We start from the raw sequence: 18,977 nt of genomic DNA, 5'->3' as shown, positions 1-18,977 counted from the left end.
TCACACATATGATGTCATAAAGCATTGCATTTAGACTAGTTTTATTCAGATTTGATTGTGTGATCCTTGTACATCACAAGACACAAATCTTAGAGTAGTAGAAGCAGTGCAAGTCCTAGAGAAAAGCTTTTACTCATTTCGCTGCATGTGGAGAGAGGCACAAATCTGTGCCTGTTTTTTTAATAAATGAGATTGCTAAGTAATTCTGGCCATTATAATCAGAAATCATTCTGACTTCCAGAGAATGTCTGGAAGGGGTATGACAAGCTGTTTTGAACTGCTATCTGAGGGTCACACCATTTTGTCAGATGGTGACAAGTTGCTTGCATGAATATTTTCGAGCAACAGAAACTTACATGATTTCCAATATAAACAGCCTTAACACTAGCTTACATTTCTGGGGTAATTTCACCTCCATAACTGAGACATGATAAAAACTATAACAGGAAGATACAGAATTGTGTAGTTCAATTTTTTTTATAGGTAGAATATTGGTAGGATATTTTACAGAAAAATGCGAACTGTTTTGGACTAGTAGTTGGAAGATCTTCTCAGGAGAATGATGTGAGAGAGCAAAAAGAAAGCAGAAACCTAACTACTTACTACTGGAAACTCTACTTATTTGAAACTGCAAAGTAGTATGGTTTGCTAATTTTCACATTTTCTTGCATTTATTGAAAGGGAGGATGGAAGACATTATGAGATAAACCTCTTGATGTTCTTTTTCTGCACACTCAGGAATGCCAACTACTTTACTCATTGTCAGCTTTCTTACATTGCTGATGAGAGACAACTGGAATTGTCTGAAGGATAAGGTGGACTCTGAACTACAGAGTACTGTGTACATATCTGTAAGCCCCTTACGTCTGTGCCTGAGCACCTTATGCCATCTTGCTGTATTTGTCAGCTTTGTCTCAATGAAATCAGGAAGTATTTTAAGAACATTATGAGAAGGCTTCTTCAAGCACATTTTTTCACTGAATTTTTCTGTTTTTCTTTATGGATCTTTCCAAACTACAGAGCTGCTTTTCATGCTGAAACCAAGAATCCTACTGTTACCTTGACTGAAATCAGTGGAATGACAGAGGTGTAAAGCTGGTGTGGTGGAAAGGGGGCCCATTTTGTACAGCTGCTCTGCTAGGGAGCACTAGCATATTGCTTATGCAGTTGTTCAGCTTTGGCTGAAACATGAAGTTAACACAGTCATAGCAGACTGGAAAGCAGAAACTTTTTACTTCCGCAGCCACTCCCTGCACACACACACCCCACCCCACACCCCCGCCTTGTTTACTTAATATGCAGCTAACTGGGAGCATCATCTGATATCAGCTCTGGGGAAAGACACTTTCCTTGCTCAAAAATAGGTCAGGAGGAAACCTGGCATTTCCTTGCGTACTTGCCTGCTATGTTCACTAGTCCAAGCAGCCTTACTCAGCGTACCTGCTGGGAATGAGAAATGAAACTCTGGCAAAGCAGCTGTGAGTCCCGACTCTGCTAAAGTCATTTACAGGTTTCTCCTCAGAATAAATGACTTTCAGGCTTTGCTGCTGCTGTGCAGACGTTTGTCTGATTAATTTCTCGAGTAACCAGGAGCAGTACGGGGAAGCGTCTGGTGGGAGAGGCCTGCTTGGTGCTAGCTGGGAGATACAGCAAGGTGACTCAGCAGAAGCTCCTGTTGTCACCAGGCTTAAGAAGTCATGCAAAAGCAGCTTGTGCTGCTTTTTCTATTTTCGTTCTCTATACCATCTGCGTCAGTAAAAAAAAAAAACCCTGCAATAACATGAATGAGTCACGTCTCACATTGCTTACTATTTGTTTTGAAATTCTGAGGCAGACCTGAGAACAGGGCTACTCCTCCTTCCACAATGACTTAGCTGTAAAAACACAGACTGATTGAACACTTGGCTTGAGAAGTTTCACCAGGTAAATGGGTCTGTGTTTTTGAGCATAGAGTTGATCTCTGTGACAGCTTGAAGATTTATGTGTTCAGTGCACCCTGAGCTGGAGGGGGGGCTCAGGCTAGACTCTCAGAAGAACTGTGAGGCCTTGATGCATGCAGAACTGCAAGATCAGTGCACACAAACAAATAGGCAGAAGACTTGTTTTTGTGCATAAGCATGTACCTATTTGAGCTGTTGCAACAAATGCTTTCTTAAAATAGTTAGGCATCAGCAAGTGATTTTGGAAGCCTTGCAAAGTTTCAAATTCCAAATCCTCAGGGTAACCCACCTCCCTTTGGCATAGCAGGAAAGAAGCAGGCTTCAACCAGTTGTGCACAAAGACTGCGATAAAGATGGATCTGTGCTTAGCAAGAGGTGGTCTGGAGGCCTACAGATCAGGACAGCTTTTTTTCTACATCTCCCGGGCTTTCTCTTTGGTCTGTATTGGATTACCTCCCTTCACTCTCCCCTGCATGCAGTATAAGCAGGTGACACTAGATGACAGATTCGAAATCACAGGAGGTTGGCAGCTGACTTGTCCCACTCTGATCCTGCAGCTGCCCAGCACCTGACACGTGCTGCCATGTGTGCCCGAAGAGGGATCCAGCTGCCACCCTCGTGCTTTCAGTGCTCAGCAGCAAGTACCAGCAGCCCAGGGAAGGGGATTAAAGCGAAGACAGGTGTTTGTGACAGCTAAGAACACAACAGTGCTTTGCTCTGCAGCTAAACTCGCTGGGCTTACTTTGTCGTGCTGGACTGAGGCTGCTTCGGATGGATGAAGGAAACTGTGCTTTACAAAAGAGGATCCCTGAAGGGGATGAGGCTCATACCCTAAGGCAGCCATGACCTACCCACAGCTGCATGCGGTCCAGCACTGCTCACACTGCGGCCTGCACCCTTAATACTGCATCATCATGGCAGCAAATCTGCCCATCAAGTGGCTCACCCTGGCCCTGGGACATGGGGAAGGTGCACTAGAGTGCTGACAAATAATATGGCACTGTGCTTAATTTGCAAGGAAATTGTGTCAGTTTTCAAAGATTACAATTTGAAAAGACATTAAATACAGAAACATACTGCTGAATTCGATGCAACAGCATCGATATAAAGGAATGTTTTCTAAAGACAAAATAACAGAACTGTAAAATAATCTGTCATTTCAACAAAAAAAAAAAAAATAGAACTTAAATGGACTTTGTTATAAGGGGTAGTTAGGTGATCTGATCACAAAAAAATCAGAACTGTTTTCTGATGGTGAATTTGTTAAACAGTATAAAGAAAGCACAACAAATACTGTGTCCTGGTTAAAAAAAAAAAAAGATTTTTCTAAAATCAGTTTGCCTCATGAGACTATAACGAGGTGAACTGGAGAAACAGGAAAATCTATAAAAAAAAAATTGGCGAGCAAAGCTGATTTTAAATTTTATGCTTTGGCGATAGACAAAAACACTGATGCTACAGATACAGCTCAACTTGCCATTTTCAGTAGAGGTATTGATAATGAATAGAATATCACTGTATAAACAGCTTTCTTGGTGCCATTAAAAGGCACAACTAAACTCTTGATCTGTATGAATCAGTAGGAATTATATTAAAGCAATTTTCTTTAACCTTTGTCAACAAATCTGGTATAGCTACTGATGGTGCCCTGGTGCACAGTAGAAAAAAGAGGGACTTATAAAATTAATATGAGATGATACAGTTTCTGCAGGTAATTCCCATTTGATGAAATTTCACTGCATCAGACATCAAGAAGATTTATGTGCAAAAGCTTTAAATATGGATAAGTTCATGCAAATTGTTATCAAAGCTGTGAATTTCATAAGGTCCAGAGGACCAAATCATCACCAATTCTAGGAGTTCCTTAAAAGTATGGATGCTGATTATGGGGTCATCACTTGCTTTTCTGAATGAAGGTGTCTATGTCTGGGTAAAATTCTAAAAAGGCTTTATGATTTGAAAAGTGAAATCAAGGCAATAATGGAATGAAAATGAAAATTTGTGCCAGATCATGAAGATTAAAAATGGCTCACAGATTTAGCATTTTTTTAGCATTAGTGGGTTTGTCTGCTCATTTAAATGACTTAAAAGTGCATCTTCAAAGTCAAAATAATCTCTGTTATATTTTGGTAAATAACAGTTTTTGAAATGAAACAAATTATGGAAAGCTTGAGTTATGGCAGATAATGTCATGCATTTTGATACACTGGACAAACATAGTCCTATGAAGAGTGAAAAATATACAACTATGCTTTCCATTTTAATAAAGAAATTTGAGAATATGTTTCAAGATTTCAAAAAAAATCACCTTTTTTTTTGAATATTTGCAACTCTGTTTTCAGTCAGCATAAATACATTGCTTGCAAATTTTCACATGGTGCGTAGAGAGTTACAGTTGGACATTTAATCAGTGAAAAACTAGATCACAGAATCAGGATCATAGAATTGCAGAATCACAGAATGGCCTGGATTGAAAAAGACCACAATGATCATCTAGTTTCAACCCCCCTGCTATGTGCAGGGTCACCAACTACCAGACCAGGCTGCCCAGAGCCACCGCCAGCCTGGCCCTGAATGCCTCCAGGGATGGGGCATCCACAACTTCCTTGGGCAACCTGTCTCACTGTGTCACCACCCTCTGTGTGAAAAACTTCCTCCTAATATCTGACCTAAACCTCCCCTGTCTCAGTTTAAAACTATTCCCCCTTGTCCTATCACTATCCACCCTCGTAAACAGTCATTCCCCTTCCTATTTATATGCTCCCTTCAAGTATTGGAAGACCACAATGAGGTCTCTGGGAAGCCTTCTCTTCTCCAAGCTAAACAAGACCAGTTCCCTCAGCCTTTGCTCATAGGAGAGGTGCCCCAGCCGTCTGATCACCTTAGTGGCCCATCTCTGGACCAGCTCCAAGAGCTCTGCATCTTTCTTGTGCTGGAGGCCCCACGCCTGGACATGGATCTCCAGGTGGGGCCTCACAAAAGCTGAGTAGAGGGAGTCAATCACCTCCCTCTGCCTGCTGGCCACTCCTCTTCTAAGGCAGTTCGAATCACGTCTTATTACCAGACCTCTCTCACTAGAGAAAAATATCCTTCACTTCAAAGTCACACCTTATTCATGTGACCACTTTTTTGGAAGTATGTACATTTGTAAACAATTATTGTCAAGGATGAAACACAGGAATAGTAATATTTCATCAGAAATCTCTGACGAGCATCTTGAGAACTCACTAGGAAAGATAACCACTACCATTGAACCAGCCAGGTGCACCAGTTTCTCAAAAACAATGTCAAGCATCCAACTAGTTTTGTGTTTTTGTTGTTCTCTGGCTTTTATATTTTAATTAAAAAAAAAAAAAAAGTTTTGTTACTTATATACATTAAAGTTCCTGTTTGCCAAGTGTGGCCCAGGCAAGCCAAAAGATTGGGCTGCCATGCCCTAAGGCAAAACCTGACCTGTTAACAGAATGTGTCTTACTTCACAAGAAAAAGAAGCCACCGGTGTGGCTTTGTCTTTGTCTTGCAGGAAATTAATGCCTTCTGTTTACCGCAGTCAGCAGCAGCTTCTGCTAGAAAGATTTTCATAGATAGAATCATAAAATCATAGATCGGCCTAGGTTGGAAGGGTCTTAAAATCCAGTTCCAACTTCCCTGCCATGGGCAGGGCTGCCCTCCACCAGCTTAGGCTGCCCAGGTCCCATCCAACCTGGCCTTTAGTGCCTCCAGAGGTGGAGCACCCACAGCTTCTCTGGGCAGCTGTGCCATCACCTCACCATTGGAACCAGTCTGGTTAAACACGCAGTTTTGGAACTGTGGACTATGCTTATTTATCATGTATGGTGAAAGCCACTCAAAGGGAGAGGGGCCTTTTTAAGCTTCATGTTTTTGCATTTTGCTGGCTGGAATGTGTCACGAGAGGTTTTGTGATCTACAGAGAGTGAGTACATTTTTTGGAGCGTTGTTGCCCTTAGCTACAGAGTTAGCTGGCACCGAGGGAGCTAGGGGCTGCCTAAAGTATATGACTAGAAACATTCCCTAAGTGTAGAGATAATTCCAGTGTCTCCTGCCTCTTTCCTGACTGTTACACAAACCAGTGTCCAGGTGAACACAGGAGAACTGGATGGATTTGGGGATGTGCAGGTCAGAGACTGCTGAAGGAGAGATCACTTATTGCAATGCATCTGCCATCTCTCTCAGTACATCTTTCACCCTAAGAAGGTCCAACAAGCTGCCTGCTGAATAGAGCCACAGTGATGCACTGTGTAGCACTGGGTGGGAGAGAGCAGGGTTGGCAGCAGGAGCACCCTGAAAAGCAGACAACATTTCTACTCAGCATGCTCCAGCTTGGGGCTTCAGAAGGGAGCTTTAAGAAAACCACAGTGCCAGCACAGATAAGTTGCAGTGTGAAGTAGATTGCGTTAGTTATTTTTTTTGCATGCAGAAAATCAAACTCCCCCTCACCCCTTACAAAAGAAAAGAGCACTGTTCATTGGGCTCAGTAGATGTTTTTTTTTTTTTTTCTTTCCTTTTTAGTAATCAGTGAAAGAAAAAAATAGAGTATTAGCAAATAAATAAACAATCAAATAATATATGACTTTTCCATTCCTGGTGGAAATGTGTGGCTTTTGCTTTAGGAATTGCTCATACCGCCGTGCAGAGATCATAGAATCATAGAATCATAGAATGCTTTGAGTTGGAAGGGACCTCTAAGATCATCTAGTTCCAACCCCCTGCTATAGACAGGGACACCTCCCTCTAGACCAGGTTGCTCAAAGCCACATCCAGTCTGGCCTTGAATGCTTCCAGGCAGGGCATCCACAGCCTCTCTGGACAACCTGTTCCAGTGTCTTACCACCCTCACAGTAAAGAATTTCTTCCTAACGTCTAGTCTAAATCTACCCTCTTCCAGTTCAAAGCCATATCCCCTTGTCCTGTTGCTACATGCCCTCATAGAAAGTCCCTCCCTAGCTTTCCTATAGGTTCTGAGAGGCATGTAAAATTTTTTCACACCTATGCTGACAGCTATTCTCTAGACCTTATCAACTCTACATGCAAATTAAATGAGCTACTTAAAAAATTAAAGACTTTCAGGAAGCTAATGTTTGTGAAGAGAGTAGAGGTACACCCTATCATGTCTATGTTGCCCTGTGCTGCTCTACAGCAGCTCAACATCGAGCTATCAGCAAGCAAACAAGTATGGTCCTCAATTCTGTTAGAAGTGTGTGGTTGAAGTAAGCCAGGCCTGAGCGCTCAAGCCCAGGCGGATGTGCAGTGGAGTCAATAAAATCATGAATGTCATGAGTCAGACAGGATCACTTGTTTGTCCTCCCTTCCAAAATGAGAGCTGGACTCAGCACAAGCGAAGGAGCTGAGCTTTGCCTAGCAGAAAACAGTCAGGGTGTGGCCAAGGTAATGAGCTGAAGAATTGGTTCAATTAGTAAAAATCCCCTGAGGATTGGTTAATACACCAAAACCATGCCAGAATTAGGAGTTTTGTTAAAAGAGGAGAGTTAGAAGCTGCAAGGAAAGTTCAAGAGGCAAGAGCCAGAAATGTTTGCCTTCCCTAATGATGCTGAGAGCTGCATTGCTGGCAGGTTTTAGGCTTGATAGACCTCTCATCTAGTTCATATTTATGTAGATGCAAAAGTACTAACATATTTTGAAATAAGCTGCAGAGTGTTAGTTTCAAAAATGGCTTAGGAATGCTTTTGAAGATGACAAACATTTTAGAGGACTTTGATTTTCCTGCATACTTTGTAAATTTCGATTTTTTAATAAAATATTTCTCCTTTGGTAACTCTCCTCCTCACTTACTGGTCATCTGTTGGAACATCTACAGAGTAAAAATCTGTTGAGCTGTCCAGCTATGCAGGTTGCAGCTACAGATGTGAACAAGCATGGCTCTATCCAGTGTCTTATAGTTGCAGTCCAATACTTGCTAACTCTTGGAACAGTGAAGACTATCACAAAGGGAACAAAAAGGAGGAGGAGAGTGGAGCAGACTTTCCAAAGTGTTAGCCTGTGGACAACGAATAATAACATTGCTGGTGGGACTATTGTCAGTTTGGTGCTGGCCTTTGTAATGTAAAATTATTTTAACTCAGAAAATTCTGTATAGACCTTTAGCATAGAGTTTCAAGTGGTTAGTAGTATATATTTTTTGGGAATTCTGTGGAATCAGAGGAAATTAAAATAAAAAGTGTAGGTGGAATGGTTTCCAGAGGCAGTCTCTGCCTTTGCAGCAAGCTTTCCCACACACATTTCAGTAGCTGTGACTCATTGTGGAGGCTGATATTAATTGTTGATGCCAATGCTTTCTTAAGTACACGTTGATTTAAAGTGGCTCAATGTTTGGGTGCTCAAAGTAAGATGTCATCGGAAACTGCCTCTAACTGACTAAGTTCCACTAACTTCAGTGAGGATTAAGTGCCCAAACACATAAACATCCTTTCTGAAACTCACCAGCTATTCTTCTGCATTTTAGCAAATATCTTCCTTTATGCTGTATGCCCTCTCCAAAGGATAAAAACAGTGTCTAGTGACATTTGTTTTTGACCTTATATATGTGGTTTCTCTGGAAACCGTTCTTACATGGTCTTTGGTCACCAAAAATGGATTTACCTAAGGTTTTTGGGAGGGCACTGATAGTCTATTGCAATCTTTTCTTAGATCATGAGGCAGTGAATAACGTGGGTAGACTTGGCATTGTCTACAAGAATAGCACAACTCTCATAGGACAGAGCAGTGACGTTAAAAACAGGAAGGACAGCTTCAAATTTTAAATCACTGGGTATTGTGTAAACAATAGCACATGTTAATTTTTATAACTAGCACTGATCAATGCAGTTAATTACTGTAACTGGCGTATTGTCCCAAGTTAATAATTAGTCTGAAGTACATTTTACAGTTGTAGTGCTCTTTATGTTGGCTCACGATAAAAGAGCACAAATAATGGGAGAACTATGATGTAAAGTTTTATTTTATTTTATTTTATTTATTTTATTTTATTTTGCCACAAAACAAACCTCACATACTAGATTGTTCACTCCATAAGAAACTGCAGGCATAGCACAATGTAAATCCTGGTTATAATTTTATCCTAGACCTTTCAGCTAATTAGCAAGACATAACTTTGGGTTGGTTTTTTTTTTGAGCATAGAAATAACTGAGGATTCATATGATTTCATAGAATCATAGAATCACAGAATGGTATGGGCCAGAAGGGAGCTGAGAGATCATCTGATCCAACCACTCTGCCATAGGAAGGGACATCTTTCACTAGGTTAAGTTGTTCAAAGTCCCATTAAACCTGGACCTGAACACTTCCAGGGAGGAGACATACATGGCTTCTTTGTGAATCTGTTCCAGTTCCTCACCATCCTCACTGTAAAACATTGATTCCTTAGATCCAAACTAAAACTATATTCTTTCTGTTTAAAACTGTTACATCTTGTCCGTCACTACAAATCCTGGTTAAAACACTTTCTCCATCTTTCTTACATACTCCCTTTTGTATACTGAAAAATGTGAATAAAATCTCCCCAGAGCATTCTCTTCTCCAAGAGCCCAGGTCCCTCAGCCTTTCTTTGTAGGAGAGGTGCACCAGCCATCTTCTTGGCCTCGTGGACTCACTCTAACAGTTCCAAGTCTGTCTTGTGCTGGATGTTGTCTTGCAAGAATGGAGTAGAGGGGAGAATCAGAATCCAGCTCATCACATTTCTGATACAGCACACTTCTGGCTCACGTTGAGCTTTTCAAACACTGAGGTGTTTCTCTACAGTCAATCAGTATTTCTCTGCTGTCAATCAGTCTTTCTCTGTTGTCAATCAGTCTATGGCCTATACTACACTGATAATGGGTATTGCTCCAGGTCAGGTGCAGCATTTTGCTCTTGGCCTTGTTGAACCTCATTATGTGATCATCAGCCCACTTCTCCAGCTTGTCCAGATCCCTCTGGATGACATCTCTTCCTGCTGTTTTATCACCTGCACCACTCATTTTGGTGTCATCTGCATCACTCAGCTCGGAGTCACCTGCAAATTGCTAAGAGTGCAGTTGGCCCATCATCATTAACAAAATGCTCCTGAAGGGCTCACCACTCACTACTAGTTTCCATTTGGACAGTAGCCATTGATTGGAATTCTTTGTATGTGGATAACTTTAGATATATCCACCTATTTATTTATCCACTGAATAGTCCATCCATCAGATCCATCTATCTCCAATCTATAGGCAAGAAACGTTGTGTGGGAAGGTATTAAAGACCATACAGAAGTCCATCACTGGCAATATTACACTGTCTGTGTACCTTGCATCCTTTTGATTTTACTGACAATAGCGATTTAATTATCCTGGGAGCCTTGCACATAGTATTTGTATAAGAATGAGTTGCCTTTCAATGGCTAGCGCAAAACAAACTAACATAATTGCCAATAATAATACTAAATCTAACCAAGTCAAAATACACTGATTAATATTCTGTTTATGGAGAACCATTTCATCCAGAAAAAAAGCTAGAGAGATTACTGATTATGTGACATAATATAGCTAGTAAAAATATAAGCAGAAATATACCTACGTACATTGTAGGTGATTTTGCATATATTTTTCTCTTTTTTATTACCTGAGTATGTTAATGACATTTGACTTTACAAATCAAATCAAAAGAAAAAACAGATTAGTACAAAAGTAACTTTTCAGAAGAGAACTAGTCTACCTTACTTTAAAATTCTAGCTGTGAAAATTAACTGATATACTTTTTTCTTGGTTATTTGCCTGTTCAAACTCATCATTCTGCCTGAGCAACTGCACTAGGCCGTACATGTAAAACATAACAATTAAAATTTGCAAGGTTCCTTTGAAGGTGTAATTTATGATTGAACAGGCCCTATTAATTAAGCAGCTTCTTCAGATCTTTCAATAATGAAATCTGTTAATATTCAATCTTATCAAAATATATTGTGTTGAGAACATATAATCCATTTGTTTTATTTTGTTTTTAATTAGATTATCAGGGCAAGAAATAGGAGGGAAAACAAAAGGAGAAAAACAGAGATTGCTATTACAAGAGAATAAGCTGAAAAGAAGAGAGAAATTTATATTAGGTTTATCATTGATTTTAACCAAGTACAATGTTAAGATAAGAAAAAATTCACAAAAGAGATGAAATTTGCTCAGTGCTGCATTACTTTTATAAGTGTAAAAACAGTTTTCAGGGGAGTTTCATATGTGAAACCAGAGTAGTCAAATAGTGAATTGCAACAACTGTGCCAGATCGATCATCTGTGGGAAGGCTTCCATGAATCTCCACTGTTTGAACTGGGGACTCTGGAGCATTTGGTTGGGCTTGACATGATCTGTTCTTCATGAGAGGTTTAGCATTGCCTTTGCTGAAAATGAAACACCTCATGTTTATGCTGTTTGTTAAGCAGGAGTAAGATTAGTCATTTAAGCATCTAATGGCTAAGTGTTTTGATGGATGAGGCTGCTCCCGTGCAAGCATGTGCTTTGATAATCATCTGATCCAAGGCTTCTGTTGGTCATCTGGGCAGACTGCTGCAGTTTTCCGGTTCTGTTCATCAGTGTCTCTTTGTAGCCCACAGGAAGTGACTATAATTTCTGAAGGCTTAATTCAGCACACAAAGAAGCTCATGAAAAAGAAAACAGCACATAAAACTACCAACAATAAGTAACCCCTGCAATATTACTGTACTGGATGCTTCAGTTAATTCCTAAAACCCAATAGCAGGTAGCAATAGAATTCACAAGTAGAAATAAAAGAAACAAAAGAACTATAAAATTCTCATGCTTAGTCTGCACCAGCATAACAAGGCTGCTAATTTTTTGAAGGAGAAATGCTTGCTGTAACAAATGTGCTACAACCCAGCTTTCATCTATGTAGTTTTCTTTCAGTAGGTCTCAAGGCAATGGTAATTCCATGTAACTAGTGAGGAAGCAAGAGCACAGACAGTTGAGATGTACAATCTAAAATCACCCAATACACTGATAGTAGTCTCAAGTCTCAGTTCCTTCTCCATGAAGAAGTCCAGAATACTCTCAGATACTCTCAGAATACTCTCCAGATACTCTCAGATCATTCAGGGGACTGTAAAGATCAGTAGATAAAAACTAGCAGGATTTCTGAAAGTCTGAAACACTTGAGGTCACTTTTCTGTCTATTCCTATGAATAGTTTCAGCTATCTTCTTCTTTGTGATTTTTCACTTCTGTTTGTCTTTGAACTTCTTTTTCTGACTGAAGGTGAAGGCAACACACATTAATTGCAGCCATTTCCTAGGCATAGCCCAATCTTGTCATGCTAATTCTGAGTTAAGAAAAGTAAGAAGCAGTAATATGTGTATAGAATTTGGTCTAAATTAAAACAAAACAAAAGAAAACAAGAAAACAAAAAACAAGAACAACAACAAAAAACCCTTCATCATTTCATTAATATATGCCAGCCACAATTGTTCAGAAATGCTAAGTCTAAATTACAAAATACAAAATGCTTTTATATGCTTTTTAGCATTTAAAGTTTAAAGGATGTATTTGTAAGTACTGATAAGGACTATCTATGTTAATGTTTGAATGATTGTAGATGAACTACTTTAAGAGTATGAATAAAACTTTGAAATAAATTTCTCGAGTAACAGTGTTATTGTTGGCTACTAACAAAAAGTGGGGATGGAAGAAATACGAGCAATGCAAAATTTTTCATTGTGTCTATATCCAAATTGAACAAAGCTTTTATACTGAGTTCCAAAATGCATCACTGCTATTTGGTTTTATTTGCATTCCTTACCTGGTCTGATCAGAATACTAATATAGTAGCAGTAAGACCACAGTTTTTCTGCCCTGGCTTGTAGAACTGGAGATCCTATAAATTAATCTGCTCTCATGATAGCTAAGGTTTCTTTGCTGATGTCAGGGTTTTGTATAGCTCAGAAAAATGCGCTATTTCAAGATTTTTGTCCTGTATTTTACTCCTGAATTTGAATAGAGAGTTTGAATAACATTGAAGCAGAGCCTCAGTTTTTAGCTCTGCTCAGCTTCCTGTTCTGTTCTACAAAAGAGACAAGTGAAACTCGTATCATTCAAAAGTTTCATAACAACTTTTAAGAAAACTGACAATGATCTATCAGAAATAGAGATGTGCTAAAATCCTGCAATGGAAAGATCATTTGTGACTTACCAGGAAAATCTGCTTACATAGTAAGCACTAAGTGAGTTTGAAGTGCCTAAAATGAACAGCTGGCAGAAGTTGCATGACCACCAGTCCTTGTTCTCATGGAGAACTTCAACTTTCCTGTTGGAAAAACAGTGCAGCACAGAAGTAGTCTAGGAGGTTTCTAGAGTGTATGCCTGACTCAGCTGGTAAGAGAGCCTAGTAGGGGAGGTACCCCACTAGACCTGCTGTTCACAGACATAGAAGAACTGGTGGGAGATGTGGTGGTCAGCAGCTGTCTTGGACAGAGTGATCCCGAAATGGTAGAGTTTTCAATTCTTGATGAAGTCAGTAGGGGAGGCAGCAAAACCACTGCCTTGGACTTCCAGAGGGCGGATTAGAACTGTTCAGGACTCTGGTAGGGAGAGTCTCTTGGAATTCAGTCCTGAGGGGTAAAGGGGTCCAGGAAGGCTGGATGCTCTTCAGGAAGGAAATCATAAAGGCACAGTAGCAGCCTGTACACCTCTACTGTAAGATGAGCCAGCAAGGAAGAAGACTGGCATAGATGAACACGGAGCTTTTCCTGAGGTTCCAGGAGAAAAAGAGGATTTACAGAAAAAGATTTACAGAAAAGAGGATGTGCAGGAGAGAATTAGAAAGGCAAAAGCCCATCTTGAACTCAACTTGGCCATTGGGGTAAAGGAGAATAAGAAGCATTTTTATGAATATATTGACAGTAAGAGGAGGACTAATGAGAATCTCCATCCTTTACGGGATGCATAGGGGACCATGAACACTGAGGAAAAGGCTGAGGTTCTCAATGCCTTCTTTATGACTATCTTTAAAAGTCAGACCAGCTATCCTCAGGGTACTCTAGCCTCTAATTTGGAAGTCTTGGATGGGGAGGAAAAGGCTGAGGTTCTCAATGCCTTCTTTATGACTATCTTTAAAAGTCAGACCAGCTATCCTCAGGGTACTCTAGCTTCTAATTTGGAAGTCTTGGATGGGGAGCATAATAAACCCCCCAAGGTTCAGGTGGAAACACTCAGAGACCTATTACTCCACCTGAACTGTCATAAGTCCATCGGACCAGATGGGATTTACCTGAGGATGGTGAGGGAGCTGGCAGAGGTGGTAGCCCAGCCACTTTCCATCATCCATCAGCATTCCTGGTCAACTGGAGATGTCCCAGAGGATTGGAAACTTGCCAGTGTGACTCCCATCTATAAGAAAGGTCATAAGGAGGATCTGGAAGGCCTATCAGCTTGACCTCGGTGCCAGGGAAGGTTATGGAGCAGATCATATTGAGGGATGGTCCCCTTGTTTGTGAGGTAACCAGGGGATCAAGCCCAGCCAGCATGGGTTCATGAAAGGCAGGACTTGCTTGATCATTCTGATCTTCTTCTATAGTTAAGTGACCCACCTAGTGGATGAGGGAAAGGCTGTTGATGTAATCTACCTAGACTTCGGCAAAGCCTTTGACACTGTCTCCCACAGTATTCTCCTGGAGAAGCTGGCAGCCCATGGCTTGGACAGGTACACTCTTTACTGGGTAAAGAACTGTCTGGATGGCTAGACCCAGAGATGGGCGGGGAATGGAGTTAAATCCAGCTGGCAACTGGTCACAAGTGGTGTTCCCCAGGGATCAGTGCTGGGGCCTGTCCTGCTCAATGTCTTTATTGATGACCTGGATGAGGGGATTGAGTCCATAAATATGAATACAAAGCAGACTTAATTGAAAGTCCTGAATATCATAGAAATGTTACTGAGGCTTGGAGGCTTTTGAACTTCATGTCTTTCGTTCCCATGACGAAAGTCTGATTTCATTTGCTCAGTTTGGTGGAATATGTTCTTTAAGGCACTTATAGTTTACACCATTGAAAATGCATTTAAGTTCCCTTCATCAAATACCTTGTATCTCTGAAAGATTTAGACCATGTTTCAAATAGTGACTAATGGAAACAACTTTTATTCCACTCTGTGCTAGAAGAAAGAATAGTTTAATCATACTTTATTTGCAGAACTTTTCTGAAAGGCTCCAGAAAAATGCTTTGTCTCCATACCTCTGCTGTGCTTCTTAAATTCACGTATTGTATTTACATACATTGAAAACAATGAAAACTATTCTTCATAATTAGAAGAATATGAAAATTAAAATTTAAAGTTCTAAAAAAACCTCATCGTTACAAAACAAATGCTCCTCTCTCCTCAAACAAAACAAAACAAACATAAAAAACAAAACCAACCCCAAAACCCCACCAAAAAATCTCCACCAAAACAAAAAGAGGCTGGGACATGAAATAATTTTATAAAGTAGTCTATCGCCAAACATCATTGAAAAAGTGAACCCTCAAGTTTAGGATTTAGCTACTGTGTGAATCGTAATATTAAGGAAATATCTGGATTTCATGAGATTTTCAGTGCTCATTTCTTCAGTGAAGAAGTTCACTGGTTCGTTGGAAAGTTTTACTGCATCTTCTGGCTTTTCCAGTGCTGTCCCCCACCTCCAGGTTTGTACATGTCCAGGCACTGCAAGTGACATCCTTATTGCATCACTCCTGCCCCTTGAACCATTTTGATACATCTCAACTCATGGGAAACAAAATCAAAAACACGGTCAGCTGTAGTTTTAAATCCATTACTGTTGGTAAAATAAGTCTTTAATGAAGAGGTCTTAGAAAAGTTGAATCCTCGGAAGACTAGTAAGGGTCTGTGTATTCAGACAACAGTTGTCTGCTGTTTTTGTAAACCACTTTCCTGTATTAGCATCTAAATGGCCTGCATGACTTCCCTGTTGACTGACTGACTTTTGCAGCTTGCCCAGGGCATTAAGGATAAAGGCAGCAAGGTCCTTCCAGTGCCAGTGGGCGGAAGCTGACCTCCGAGAATGGTAAGTCCTGGGGGCTACCTGTGCAGATTAGACATCTCTGGGCTCCTGATATGTACTGGTATGGAGATGCTCAGTTCCTTCACTTGCATTTGCAACATCCCTAAAGATTCAAACTTTTCCTGTGTGTAAAGAGCAGTGCACAACTGTCTGTATGTATGTACAGTAGCAAGTTTTAGCTGTCCTTGAAAATTTCAGGAAGATGTATTGATGCTATGTACTCTGGAGTGCCACTTATTGGCACTTTACATATATCATATTTACAGCTATACATATATATATATATATACATATACATATATACATATTTATCATGTCATTAATTAATTAATTAATTCATTTTCTCACAAGTACTTTCACATCCGCTTCTTCACAACAACTTTCAGTTTGGTGGTGCAGATCCCTTTATCCAAGACTGCAAGGTAGATTCTTCACCGTGCTCTCCATGGAGGATCCCCTTATCTCCCACTACACCTAGGACAGAGGCCCGCACCCAGCTCTTTGCTCTACAAAGCCATCAAACCAGGCTTCAAACACCAAACCTATCTCTTCATCCCTCTTCCTTGCTTGTTATAATCACTTTATCTCTGCTTTTCTGCTGCCTTTTGCAGGTATATCTTGGGATAGAAGCTCAAGTGTCTCTTGTGAAGTATGTAAACAATGTATACATAGCTACTGGAAAACAGCTAATACCTCTATATACTCAAATAGAAATTTTCAAAGGTGATGGTGATGATTAGAGTAATAGTCATAGATGTGGAAGGACGATTCAGTTAAGTAATTTAATGTGACTGATTCTAGAGAAAAACTGGAATTTATTTGTCATTCAAAACCTGCTTTTTATCTTTGATGGAAGAATAGCTGGTCTCAAGTGCATGCATCTTTCTTGCTTATGTTTCTAGTTAACATCTGAAAGTAGTGTATTTTCTACTCATTGGTGTCCATTTAATCTTAGAAACATCTACTAAAAAATGCAATATGCAAGTAACACCAGAATTTGACTATCTTCAGAGTTTTTATCTCCTGCAGTTAACTGCAGTCTGGATATTGTTCTGATATTTGTTTCATTTTAAGCATACAAACATACTGAAAATGGTGAGGATATTATTTATATCACTGTCATATCAGCTAAGAATCACATTTAATCTCTGCCTTCCAAATGACAGATCAATTGAAATCTGAACAAGTAATGAAAAGACATGGCACAAGACTAACATGGTTTAATATCATGCTATCTCTTTTCACAGAATTGTGGAATGTTTTTTCCTCTCTGCAACCTATGCCAATGCTCAGTCACTTGCCTATTAAACAAATGCTTCTGGATGTTTAGACTTGTCCTCCTGTGTTCCAGTTTATGTCCATTACATCTTATCATGTCAGTGGGCACCAATGGAAGGAGTCTGGTTCCAGCCTCATTCTCCCTTCAGGTATTTATGGACATTTGGTGAAATCCTCTCTGAGACTTCTCTTTTCCAGGCCAAGGAGTCCCAGACTTTTCAGCCTTTTCCCATGCAGAAATGCTTTAGTTCTTCATAATCTTAATGGTCCTATGTCAGACTCTCTCTGGTATTGCAATATCTGTCTTCTACTGAGGACCTCAGAACTGAACACAGAACTCCAGGTGTGGCCTGACTAATACTGATTAGGATGGAAGAATCATCTCTCTTGATCTGCCTGCAATAGTTTGCCAACCTAAGATACCATTAGCCTTCCTAGTGGTAAGGTCACATTGCTGACTCATGCTTAACTGGATATCTCTCAGGACCATCAGGTACCCTTCTGCACAGCTGTCTTTGAATTGGGTGGCCCCAAGCATGTCTTGGTGGCTGGGGTTGTTCGTTTTCAAAAGCAGGACTCTGCGCTACTTGTTGACCTTCATGTAGTTCTTGTCAACCCATCACTCCAGCCAACAGAGGTCTTTCATGCTAATGTGAACTTCTGCCACTCTCCCTGGTTTTTATTGCTTGAGTAATCAGCTTTCTAAAGTAGTAAGACCATAATATTTTGCAGATTTCGTGGTGAATGGGTCTCTTGTGTTAACATATGACTAGATCAAATGTATTGCCATCTGCTGGTAGGAGCTAAAACTGCAGCTTTTCAAGGGACTTGACTGGACTTTCTGGAATTTCTACAGAAAATTATAATAGAAATAATTTAGCAAAGGCTCAATTTGTGCATAGGGTAGCAGATCTAGAGGCTATTTATATGAAATAATTCATCAACATTGCCCGTGTTTCTAGCTTTTCACATTGTTACAGATTGATATCCTAGTTGTGTAAAGACACTTTTCATTACTGTGATAGTCAAAGAATCACAGAAATAATAAACTAAGAATCTTTCCCTACTTCTCCAGAAATCAGGAATATTTAAGCAAGTCAATTAATGCAGTTTGACAGATATGTGTATCTATATGTGGAGGTCTGGAATTTATAGGTGAATTTTGCATCAAATAGAGAAGTACACATATTCTTTCTCTGTGTTTGACACAGTGGCCTTAGTCAAAAACGTGTGACAAAGCACATTAGACACAGAAAGAAGCAGTGAAGCCTCCAAAACATTATGAAGTATTAAGAAACATTGGGAAGGAAAAAAAAGAAAGTCCTCTCTATGCCTCATATTCAAATGCCTTGCCTCCTCTGGGGGATGGTTGGAAAATCCGACACAGAATTTAGAGCATGAGCATCACTTCTGATGTTAAAACTTTGGTTGTGGCATCATATCATGGCAGTGCTAGAACTGTCTCTGCTTAGGTATGGAAGCTGTTTTTCAAGGATCTTGCCTTGATAAATGATGACACAATGCTGCAGTTTTTAGGAAAAAGGATGTAATCTGAAAAAATCTTCCAAACTTGTCTTCATCTTTCAACATCTATGTAAACTGGAAAGCTCACTGGCAGGTCATAGTTAGGTAGTTTTCTATAATTTCTATACATTTTCTATATATTTCTATATATATTCTATATATTTTCTATAATTTCTATAATTCTGTAG

At 39.9% G+C, this 18,977-nt stretch overlaps 1 long non-coding RNA gene across 1 annotated transcript in view; it reads left to right on the top strand.

Annotated features, from left to right (window-relative positions):
* The window catches only part of LOC116238848 (uncharacterized), a 57,234-nt gene extending 39,822 nt beyond the window's left edge, over positions 1-17,412 (top strand). Inside the window, exons 8-9 of the long non-coding RNA XR_016461455.1 lie at positions 15,916-15,990; positions 17,235-17,412. This is a non-coding gene — a long non-coding RNA (uncharacterized LOC116238848). The remainder of the gene's footprint in view (positions 1-15,915; positions 15,991-17,234) is intronic.
* Positions 17,413-18,977: the final 1,565 nt, after the last annotated feature.

Source organism: Phasianus colchicus, chromosome Z (assembly GCF_987193195.1).
Source record: "Phasianus colchicus chromosome Z, bPhaCol1.hap1.1, whole genome shotgun sequence".
NCBI lineage: Eukaryota > Metazoa > Chordata > Aves > Galliformes > Phasianidae > Phasianus > Phasianus colchicus.
The sequence above is the reverse complement of the archived record's forward strand: the minus strand, read 5'-3'. Positions and strand labels throughout refer to the sequence as shown.